The sequence below is a fragment of the Rhipicephalus sanguineus genome, chromosome 11 (genome assembly GCF_013339695.2).
Source record: "Rhipicephalus sanguineus isolate Rsan-2018 chromosome 11, BIME_Rsan_1.4, whole genome shotgun sequence".
NCBI classification, from domain to species: domain Eukaryota; kingdom Metazoa; phylum Arthropoda; class Arachnida; order Ixodida; family Ixodidae; genus Rhipicephalus; species Rhipicephalus sanguineus.
The window spans coordinates 89798989-89808916 of record NC_051186.1 but is presented as its reverse complement, the minus strand read 5'-3'; positions in this window follow the sequence as shown (position 1 = coordinate 89808916).

Sequence of the window (9928 nt, the reverse complement as noted above, 5' to 3'; positions counted from 1 at the left end):
CAAGCGTCCTCCTAGTTATTTGTGTCCTATTGATGTGTTACGTTGTATCACAGCAGATTGCTTTTTGCTTGATGAGGCCCTGTAGTTCTTTAATATTTCTTACGACTCCGCGAAGTCTGTCAATGAGACCAAAAACAGTGTCTGCGACATTGCTCCTTGAACGGGGAACCATCATAAAAGAGTGACGAGGCCATGCACTGGGCAGTCAGGAAGCGGTAGGAAGCACGAATGTAAAAGTTGGTTGTGAGCGAAAAATCTATTTTAGAATCCACCATTGACAAAGGTACAGTCCTGCGAATTTTTAGATGCGTTGATGAGGTTTTGGTGATTTTATGAACCGATTTTAACTTGGCCTAAGACAACACTGTGCAAAGTGCTTTGTACTCCTTTAGAAAGTTAGGAAAATGCCTTTAGTTTACCCATGAGCTGCCGGTGAACGATTGTCTGCAATTTTTAGACATTATTATCAAGCGTCTCGAAATGCAGGTGTGTTGAATGTATTTACCCAGAGCCAAGAAAGAGTTGTTGACGTATGGGTCCACACCGTCTAGAACTATCCAGAGGGCAATCGCTTCGTTTGCCTTGAATCTGCTTCCACTGCATGCTTCTGTTTGCACCGTACTTCGCTTTCCACCTGATCTTGTCGTTATCACTGTCATCTGTTCTCCGCTGCGTTTTGCGTTTATTTTGACGTATTCGGGTTTGACCAGCAAAGACTGTCAGCAAAGACGCCACACCACCGCAATACCGTCGCCAGACGCCGCCGCCGCCACCACGTCAGACCGCCCTACCATCCACCTGTCGGCCAGCGCTACACCCCGAGGAAGACCGATGTCTGGCGTGCCTCTGACAACCGCCCTCTCTGCTACCACTGCGGGGAGGCCGGCCACACGTACCGCCGCTGCCAGTACCGACAGATGGGGCTACGCGGATTCGCCGTCAAGGCACCGCGCCCGCAGCCAGGCGAACGGCTCCGCGACATCGACGACTACCTGTTCGGAACACAGTGGCAAGAACGACGACCTTCCCGCTCGCCGTCGCCCGGCCGCTACATATCACTGCACCGTCGGCAGCACACTGGCCCAAACCGGGGCTGGTCGCCTAGCCCGTGTCCGGGAAACTAAGGGCAGCAACCGATGGAGGTGCGGTTGCTGTACGACGAAATGCCGAAGATCATCCGCGGCCGCCGCTGACGACAACGCGACGAGATCTGCAGAACACGACGCAAAGCAGACGAACCCCTGACGACGAAATCTCGGTCCCTGAAGAAGACCTGTCGACGCGATGTAGAAGCAGCGGGACAAGCCGACCTAGCCGTGACCCGACGCCGCGATTTAACCGCAACGCAAGACGACGGATTAGCGACCTCGACGTACTATTCGACGGCCACAACGTCACCGCTCTCGTAGACACTGGAGCCGACTATTCCGTCATCAGTGGGCCATTCACCACAAGGTTGAAGAAAGTTAGAACCGCTTGGCAAGGCTCCGAAATGCGGACCGCTGGGGCCATCTAATAACTCCGGCATGAGTCTGCACCGCAAGAGTCACCGTCAATAACCGGACTTATCCCGCGAACTTTGTAATCTTACAGCATTGCTCCCGAGATGTCATCCTTGGTATGGACTTCTAGGCCTTCATGGTGCAGTCATCGACCTCAGATCCAAGTCGATAACACTATCCACACAAAAAGCATTACCGCCGTACACGCCGTCAGGGAAGAACGCCTTGAATGTGCTGGAAGACGAGGTCACCATTGCCCCTCGCTCCAGCGTCATCATTTCCGTCGGCACTCAGAAAGTAGCAGACTTGGAAGGCGTCGTTGAAGGCGATCAGTACCAGTTGATTAACCGAGATATTTGCGTCGCAAGAGGAATAGCAGAGTTACGGGGAGGGAAAGCAACAGTGATGCTCACAAATTTCAGCAACGAGTATAAGCACGTAAACAAAGGCACGACGGTCGCCTACATGGAAGAAATTGTGGAAGCCACCAATGCTTTCGCCTTCGCCGATTCTTCCGAGCCCACACCGACAAACGAAGCTCCTCAACCAGCTTTCAACGTCAATCCTAGCCTTCCGACGCATAAGCAAGAACAGCTCGAAACCCTGCTCTTGAAATACAAGGACTGCTTTTTGTCGTCGTCAAGAATCCGCCAGACCCCAGTCGCAAACATCGCATCATAACAGAGGAAAGTGCCAGGCCACTCCGGCAGAGCCCATACAGAGTTTCGACGCGAGAACGTGAATCCATAAAGAAACAAGTCGACGAAATGCTACGCGACGACATCGTCCAGCCGTCGAAGAGTCCGTGGCCGTCACCCGTGGTGTTAATGAAGAAAAAGGATGGGACTCTACGTTTTTGCGTCGATTATCGTCGCCTGAACAAAGTCACGAAGAAGGACGTGTATCCCCTTCCGCGGATAGACGACACCCTAAATCGACTCCACAACGCCTAGTACTTTTCGTCGATGGACCTCAAGACCGGCTACTGGCGAATCGAAGTCGACGAGAGAGACCGAAAAAAGACTGCCTTCATAACACCAGACGGCCTGTTGGAGTTCAAGGTCATGCCCTTTGGCCTTTGCTCGGCCCCCGCGACTTTCCAACGTGTCATGGATACAGTACTGGCTGGCTTGAAGTGGCAGACTTGCCTCGTGTACTTGGAAGACGTCGTTGTGTTTGCCTCAAACTTCGACGAACACCTACGGCGGCTTGAAGCTGTACTTCAAGCAATAAAGGGCTCCGGACTCACCCTGAAGCCAGAAAAGTGCCGCTTTGCGTACGAGGAGCTCTTGCTCTTGGGACACGTGATAAGCAAGTCCGGAGTACGCCCTGACCCGCAGAAGACAGTCGCCGTCGCTACATTCCCGCCACCTGCCGACAAGAAGGCCGTGCGTCGATTTCTCGGTCTGTGCGCCTATTACAGGCGCTTCGTCAAAAAACTGCCAGCATCGCCGAGCCACTTACTAACCTTGCCAGGAACGATGTCGAATTCAAGTGGGAAACGCAGCAGGAGGAAGCATTTCAAGAACTAAAACGACGCCTGCAGACGCCTCCGTTACTCGCGCATTTCGACGAGTACGCCTAAACAGAACGGCACGCCGACGAAAGCAATGTAGGACTCGGCACCGTTCTTGTGCAGAGGACTGACGGATTGGAAAGGGTAATCAGTTACGCTAGCCGGTCGCTATCAAAGGCGGAAGCCAACTATTCTACGACACAAACGGAGTGCCTTGCCATAATCTGGGCTACATCAAAGTTTCGCCTCTACCTAATTTTTATTCTTTGCATTCGTCAGGTCAATGCTGCCGATGTCGGTTTTTCTTAACGCTGTTGCATTTAAACTACCAATGTCTCTTCTCGCCGTTCCTAGGTAGATATAAACTGTCAATCACCTGTGGCGCATACCCGCATACCGCGGCACGTGGTAAACGGGTATGTGCCACACGTGTCAGGAGGAAGTGTTTTGACGATGTATGCGACAGGACTTTCACGTTGTTCATATCATGACCCTACAGTCATATTCATGAATTCCTCTTAACCTCCAATCCGATTCTAGCCTGCACCAAGTCAAGGAGGCGATCACGAGAGCACCCAGACGTAGGCAGGCTAGATAGATAGATAGATAGATAGATAGATAGATAGATAGATAGATAGATAGATAGATAGATAGATAGAAAGATAGATAGATAGATAGATAGATAGATAGATAGATAGATAGATAGATAGATAGATAGATAGATAGATAGATAGATAGATAGATAGATAGATAGATAGATAGATAGATAGATAGATAGATAGATAGATACGTAGGTAGAAACGCTCAAAGTGGCAGAGGTTCGCTAAGGAATGCTTCACATTTAAAAGTCTTGTGCAACAGACTGCATTGATGCGCTGCGGCGTTTCGCGGCAGTCGCTGCAGACAGAAGCCCTCTTATGCACCTCTCTTTTTCTAAAGGCAATCGGCGGGTGCTCGGGGCGTAGAAGCACCTTACCGATGAATTCATCGGCGAACGGACGATGACTTGTTGCTCTGGTGCTACCTGTTAGCCTCCGCAGCGCAACTTGCTTCCACTGTATGCTTCTGTTTGCACCGTACTTCGCTTTCCGCCTGATCTTGTAAACGCAGAACGCAGCGCATCCTCCGCTGCGTTCTGTGTTTACTGTCAAGTGTCATCTCAGCTGCCAGTTGGTCGCCTGGTTGTCGTAGTAGGTACTTGATTACTAAACGTCACGCATCCCTTATGCACATGTTGACATCCGGCACCTGGTTCATCAAATTTGGAAACACTTATACATCAAGGAGTAAAATTTGTTGAACGGGACAAAAAATCATCGCAGTGGCTAACAAACCTGTTCAATCAGCACAGGGTGCTTCATATGTTGCGTTACTTGCATCAACATTTCATAACCCCAAGCAAGAAACACCAGTTTATGACACCGCATGGATAAAAAGTAAAATTCAACTGCAACTGAAAATGCGCGCTTTTTACATTCGATTACGGCGCCATATAACGTTGTCATTCCCGTGGCGACGATTACAATCATTATCTTTTCCAAATCTTTATATATTGTCCAAAATAGATCCTTCGGCGTACAATACGCAATGTAAATTCTGTCCCCAGACGGCCACCTTATTCCATATGGTCTGGGAGTGCCAAGACAATCCCAATATGTCAGCCAAACATAGTCCTGCATTAGTCGAGTGGGAGGCGACCCTGTCCAAATCTGAACCAGGGCAACGACAAGCCACCGAGCCCGGATGGTGGCAAGAGCCAATGGCATTCCGGACTAGGAGATGCAACCACTAGAGACTCAACCTGTTTGAAATAATGTTTTATTCTGTCTCTCGCTCATTTCAACGTGTTATCACCTATATACCCTGAATACTTGTCACTAGTGTAAAATGGGTGGTGTCATGACGACATATGATGCTGTACCCACAATGACTTTCTCCTTGCCGTGCTTGTGTTCTACCGCTTTTCTTTTTTTTAGGCAAATATAGAAATTGAAATCTTGTTTTATCGCATCCCCTCGTTACTTGTAACCAAGCTGCTTCTTTCTTATAAGCATTCATTCCGTAACATAAACTTCTCTCATGTTAACTCCTGCCTCGTCATGTAATAGTATGTTAAAGGTCCTTGGGGGTAAATTAATTATGATGATGATGATGATGATGATGATGATGACCCGCATGTAGTTCTTATATAGGCACGCTTTATCACGTTGCAGTTGGTTTTCGTTTAGAGATTTGATGTAAGTCTTTGTACTCACTACTGAAATATAATGCATGTTCTCGTTTTTCAGAAGGCAGTTGATAAGTAGTGTAGAAAATATACAGCCCCGAATTGATACTTGGACTCTCGGATCCAAAAAGCCACGAGCATCCCAGCTTTGTTAAATTAGCGAGAAGCAGAATATGCGTAAGCGCATTCGTTTGTCGCGTGATGCTGCATGAAAGTTGGTAGGCGTTGCGTACAAGTGGTTATACCGACGTAAGTCTTCAAAAGGTCAAATAAAACACCTTTATATGTGTTCTCAACACGCACAAAAACAACGCGCAGATGTCTGTGTTTTCCTGATTGTCGCTCTAGCAATCATTTATGAAATAAACGACGCACTATTCCCTTCCAAATGCCAAGGTGAACTGAAGCAGAAGCGTTCAAGCTCACATATAGAAGCCAGTTCTGTGCAGTAGATGGGATACCATTTTTGTGCAGCGCTATTTACACAAGTTCCAATAAAACGTATGTAGTTTCCCATTCATTCAATGGATCGTGAATTTACGTATCCATATATGCTAGCTCTGTCCAGTTACATATAAAATATATTGCAATATTTTACAACATACCAATCCATTGATCTTCCGTTTCAAAGTTGGCATTATATTTTTAAGGTTTCCCCTAATTTTTCTCGCAGAATTTTCCCCATTATTGTAAAGTTGCTACACATTGACTACGATGTTATGTATCCGCGAATTCTCAGTCGTTGTCACGTAAATATCTCCGGCGAAATGATCAATAACGGCTGCTGAAAGCTATTTTGTGTTCATATCACATGGCACAGCTAAAGACAACCACTGCTATAGATGTGCATTGCGTGGTCACCAGGCATGGTCTTGCCAAGTCAGACTCTTCTGTTCAAGTTGTAACAGAAGGCATGCATCCGGTAGCTGCGACTCTCACTACAGGAAGAGCATGACAGCGAACACTTCTTGACCAGTGGACGCTTCTGGTAGCGCAGTCGGAATGGTATCATCATATATGATTACGCTGTCCAACAGATTCTTCAAAAGGTTGCGAGCGAAATTACAGCTAAGTGTACCTGCAGACCTCTTGCGCCTTTGTCATAAAAAACGACAGATCACGATACGTCCGAGGGATACTCGATGGAGGCAGTCAGCAATCTTTCGTCACGGAAGATCTCTCGGTGAAACTGAATTTGCGGGTACTGGGAGAGACACGAGTTGCAATCAACACATCTGGCAGCGCATCACCAACTTCTGCGGAAAAACGAAAATTTGTTCAAGTTCCTCTGCGCAGCCAGTACTCTACCGACATCCACATCGTTCAGGCAATCGTCGTCCTAGTTTTATGTCATGACATTCCTTTGCTGACAGCTGATAGCCATTTCATGCAGAAGTTGCATCTCGATGGCAAAATTATTGCTGACGAAAATAATTTTCTTGATCAGCTTGTAGATTGGAGCTGACCACCTTTGGAAAATTACTACTGGAGATGTAATAAGGAGCACAGAAATTCCAGAATCGGTCGCAATCAACATGCCGTTTGGATGGTCGCTACAAGGACCCAGTCGTCAACGTGACTGCAACACTAACCTCGTGGTCTGTGTTCTGCGAGTCGAAACGACCAGCGACAATCACACAATCTCACAGATTCCCCAGTCGTTTCAGCAACTTGAAGCAGCGAGCATCACAGATTCTGGCGAATCACCCTTGCCCAAGTTCACTGCACGCTACCGAATAACTATTAGCAAGAAAACGACAGATGCACTGTGGCGTTGCATTGGAAGGAAGATGAGAAACCGCTACTTAGAAGCAACTGGGGAACTGTGTTCTCACCTCTACAAACACTTACACGGAGGTTATCTATGAAGGAAGGATTGTTTCAGCGATATGACAGTCATCTGGAAATATCTGGAGTTAGGTCACGCTGAAGCGGTGTCTAAGGATATTCCTATGGATGAAGATCGAGTGATTTCCACACCATTGAGAGACTCAACGGTAGCATCGAGTTTTCCAGGAATTTGGTGCACCTTGTTGGGATGGTCGGAAGAGACTTGCGATCACTCATGTGTGCACGCTCTTGTTGTGCGAGACAGGGTGGAAAGATGGCGCCAGGCCACGACCACTTTCCGAGCCGAGCTGGCCCGTGGCCGCAGCTGTAACGTGACACCGAAGTGAACCCCCTGTGGTGAGCACGGGTGTGCGACTGTGCACGGACCTCAGGGGGAATGCAGAAGAGGGACGGCTGTGCAACTGGAGAGACGCCGTATTCTTGTCTCTCCAGCAGTTTTCTTTACTTTATCTAAATAAACGTTGTTCTGTTAAAGAAACTGTTGTTCTTGCCAGTCTTTCCCTCACGTCTCCCGAATCATTGTTTTACATCTACCAATTCAGAAGTGGGATACCGTACGCCCAGAAGTCAACCATCGAGCCCAACCATGCCTGTCACTCGCAATGGAACATCTTCAACGGTTTCGACAAGCGGAGAAGATGGCGAATGGTGGAGCGCCGACGGCGGGGAAGGCAGCGCAAGCCGAGGCGTGCCCCACAGCGCATCGACCAGCGGCACCACTACGACACCCGCACCAGCATTCAACACGGCGGCAGTCCTTCAAGCCACCGTACAAGCAGCAGTGAGAGAAGCCATCAAAGGGATCGCGCAGCTCCAGTCGCAACAGACAGTAGCCATGCCTGTAATCGCGCGGGAGAGACATCGCGCCTGGTCCCTTTGTTAGACCCAACTTCCTCGGACTCGCCAACCGTCGACGCGTGGAATTCGACGTGTGTACGACCTAGAGGAAGTCTGCCGTTGGACCGACAGAGTAACATCTTGCCACTGCGCTCGCAAAGTTGCACGGACCGGCGAAGATGTGGTACGACTCCCTCCTGTCTGTTAACAAAACTTGGCCCGAGTGGAAGGTGGAGCTGAAACATGCATTTCCCACGACAGCAGGAATTCAGAGGCTTCACCGGGAAATGGAGGAGCGAATCTACAAGCGAGGTGAGCCCACTGAGTGCTACTATTATGACAAATTGGCAAAATCATGTCGTTGCAACCTGAGCGATGAGGCTTTTATCGAATATTCGATCACTGGCCTAAACAATCAGGACGTCATCCGAGCCACCAGCACCCGCACGTACGACTCTCCGGAGGAGCTTCTGTGTTGCCTCAAGCGTCTCGAAGAGCGCGTGAGAGCCGTGGGCTCCCGGGACATACAACATTCGAGGGCGAGCGAATTTCAGGAACCTTGAGGGCCACGGCAACAAGAAAAACCGAGCCGCGGAGACGGCCTTGAACGAGAGTCAACAAAACCAACAAAACTCTGAACCGAGGAGGGAGACCGAACCGTCCGGACCGAGGAGGAAATCCACCCTTCGGAAAAAAGGAGGGTTGCGGTGTTTTAACTGCAACAAGTACGGTCATCTCTCTCTCAACTGCCCGAGTCCGCAGCGGAGTGCGAGGTGCAACATTTGTGACCGAAGTGGACACGAAGCCCAAAACTGCAGGGAAAGAGAAAGCGGGCCGAGCCTCTTTCAAAGCGTGATGGATCTTAACATCCGTGCAGCGCACGCGGCCAATGAAAAGTACCTAATGCTGACTAAAGTTAACGGGAACGAACTGACAGCGTACATTGACGTCGGCAGTCAGTGTGTCACTATTCGGCGTTAGGATGCAGATCGAATCGGGATCAAATATTCATTGATAGGGAAGCCGCTGACCATCGGCGGCTACGGGTCAGGACGTGTGACGCCGTGTGGTGAGGCGAACGTTAACCTCACAGTCGACCAAGCAACATCCGACGTCCCCGTGCTGATCGTGCCGAAGGAGTCACAGGCGATTCCTGTCATTGTGGGACAGCCCTTCACCGAGCAACCTCACGTTACGATTGTGAGGCGACAGAACACCGTGCGGATCATTGAGGAGGAGAAAAAGCACGGTTGATCCCTCCGTCATAGGAATCGTAATAACACGAAAGGAAAGCGTCTTCTCACAGAAGTAACTGAATACTTACTGTACATCGACATAAGAGAGTTTGCAAAATGTATATTGATGTCTGGCAGCTGATGGCGCCGTCTAACGTGTATGCACCCACTTTGATGATTGGTGGTACATCTCCATCCCGACGACTATCGTCCATGTTAAATGATTAAACATAGCCTTGTGGTAACTGTAGTAGTTAACGGTGAAAGCGCAATCAGAGAACGAGGTGTGATAGCCAGAAGAGCGTCGCATATTGGACGCAGAACTTGGTCGCCATCCCGCGGCATGTTAAAGTGTGACTGAACACCACGACCGAACTAGAGGGAAACGCAAAGCGCGTCGTGCCGTCCCGGTGGCCCGGCTATAGTGCCTAGTATATACTTAGAGCCCGGCCGCGCTTTTTCTTGGGGCGAGCGCGTGAGCATGGAACGCCGTGTTACAGCCAAGTGAGGCAGGCGCGCGTCGCAGAGCTATTTTGGTTTGTATTAGCGTGATGCTGAGCGAGGCCGACGCTTTTACGACGCTTGGGCAAAGGTCGCCACCTCGCGGTGTGTTAAGGCACTGACAAAATTCAACTTCTATTGAAAATGCGCCGAATAGGACGGACGCATAACGCGTTGTAGGTGCTAGTCGCGGAGGCCTCAGCAATGACGAATTACTTTACCTTACCACTCCCAGAGGTCAACACCCCCCAGCCGACCG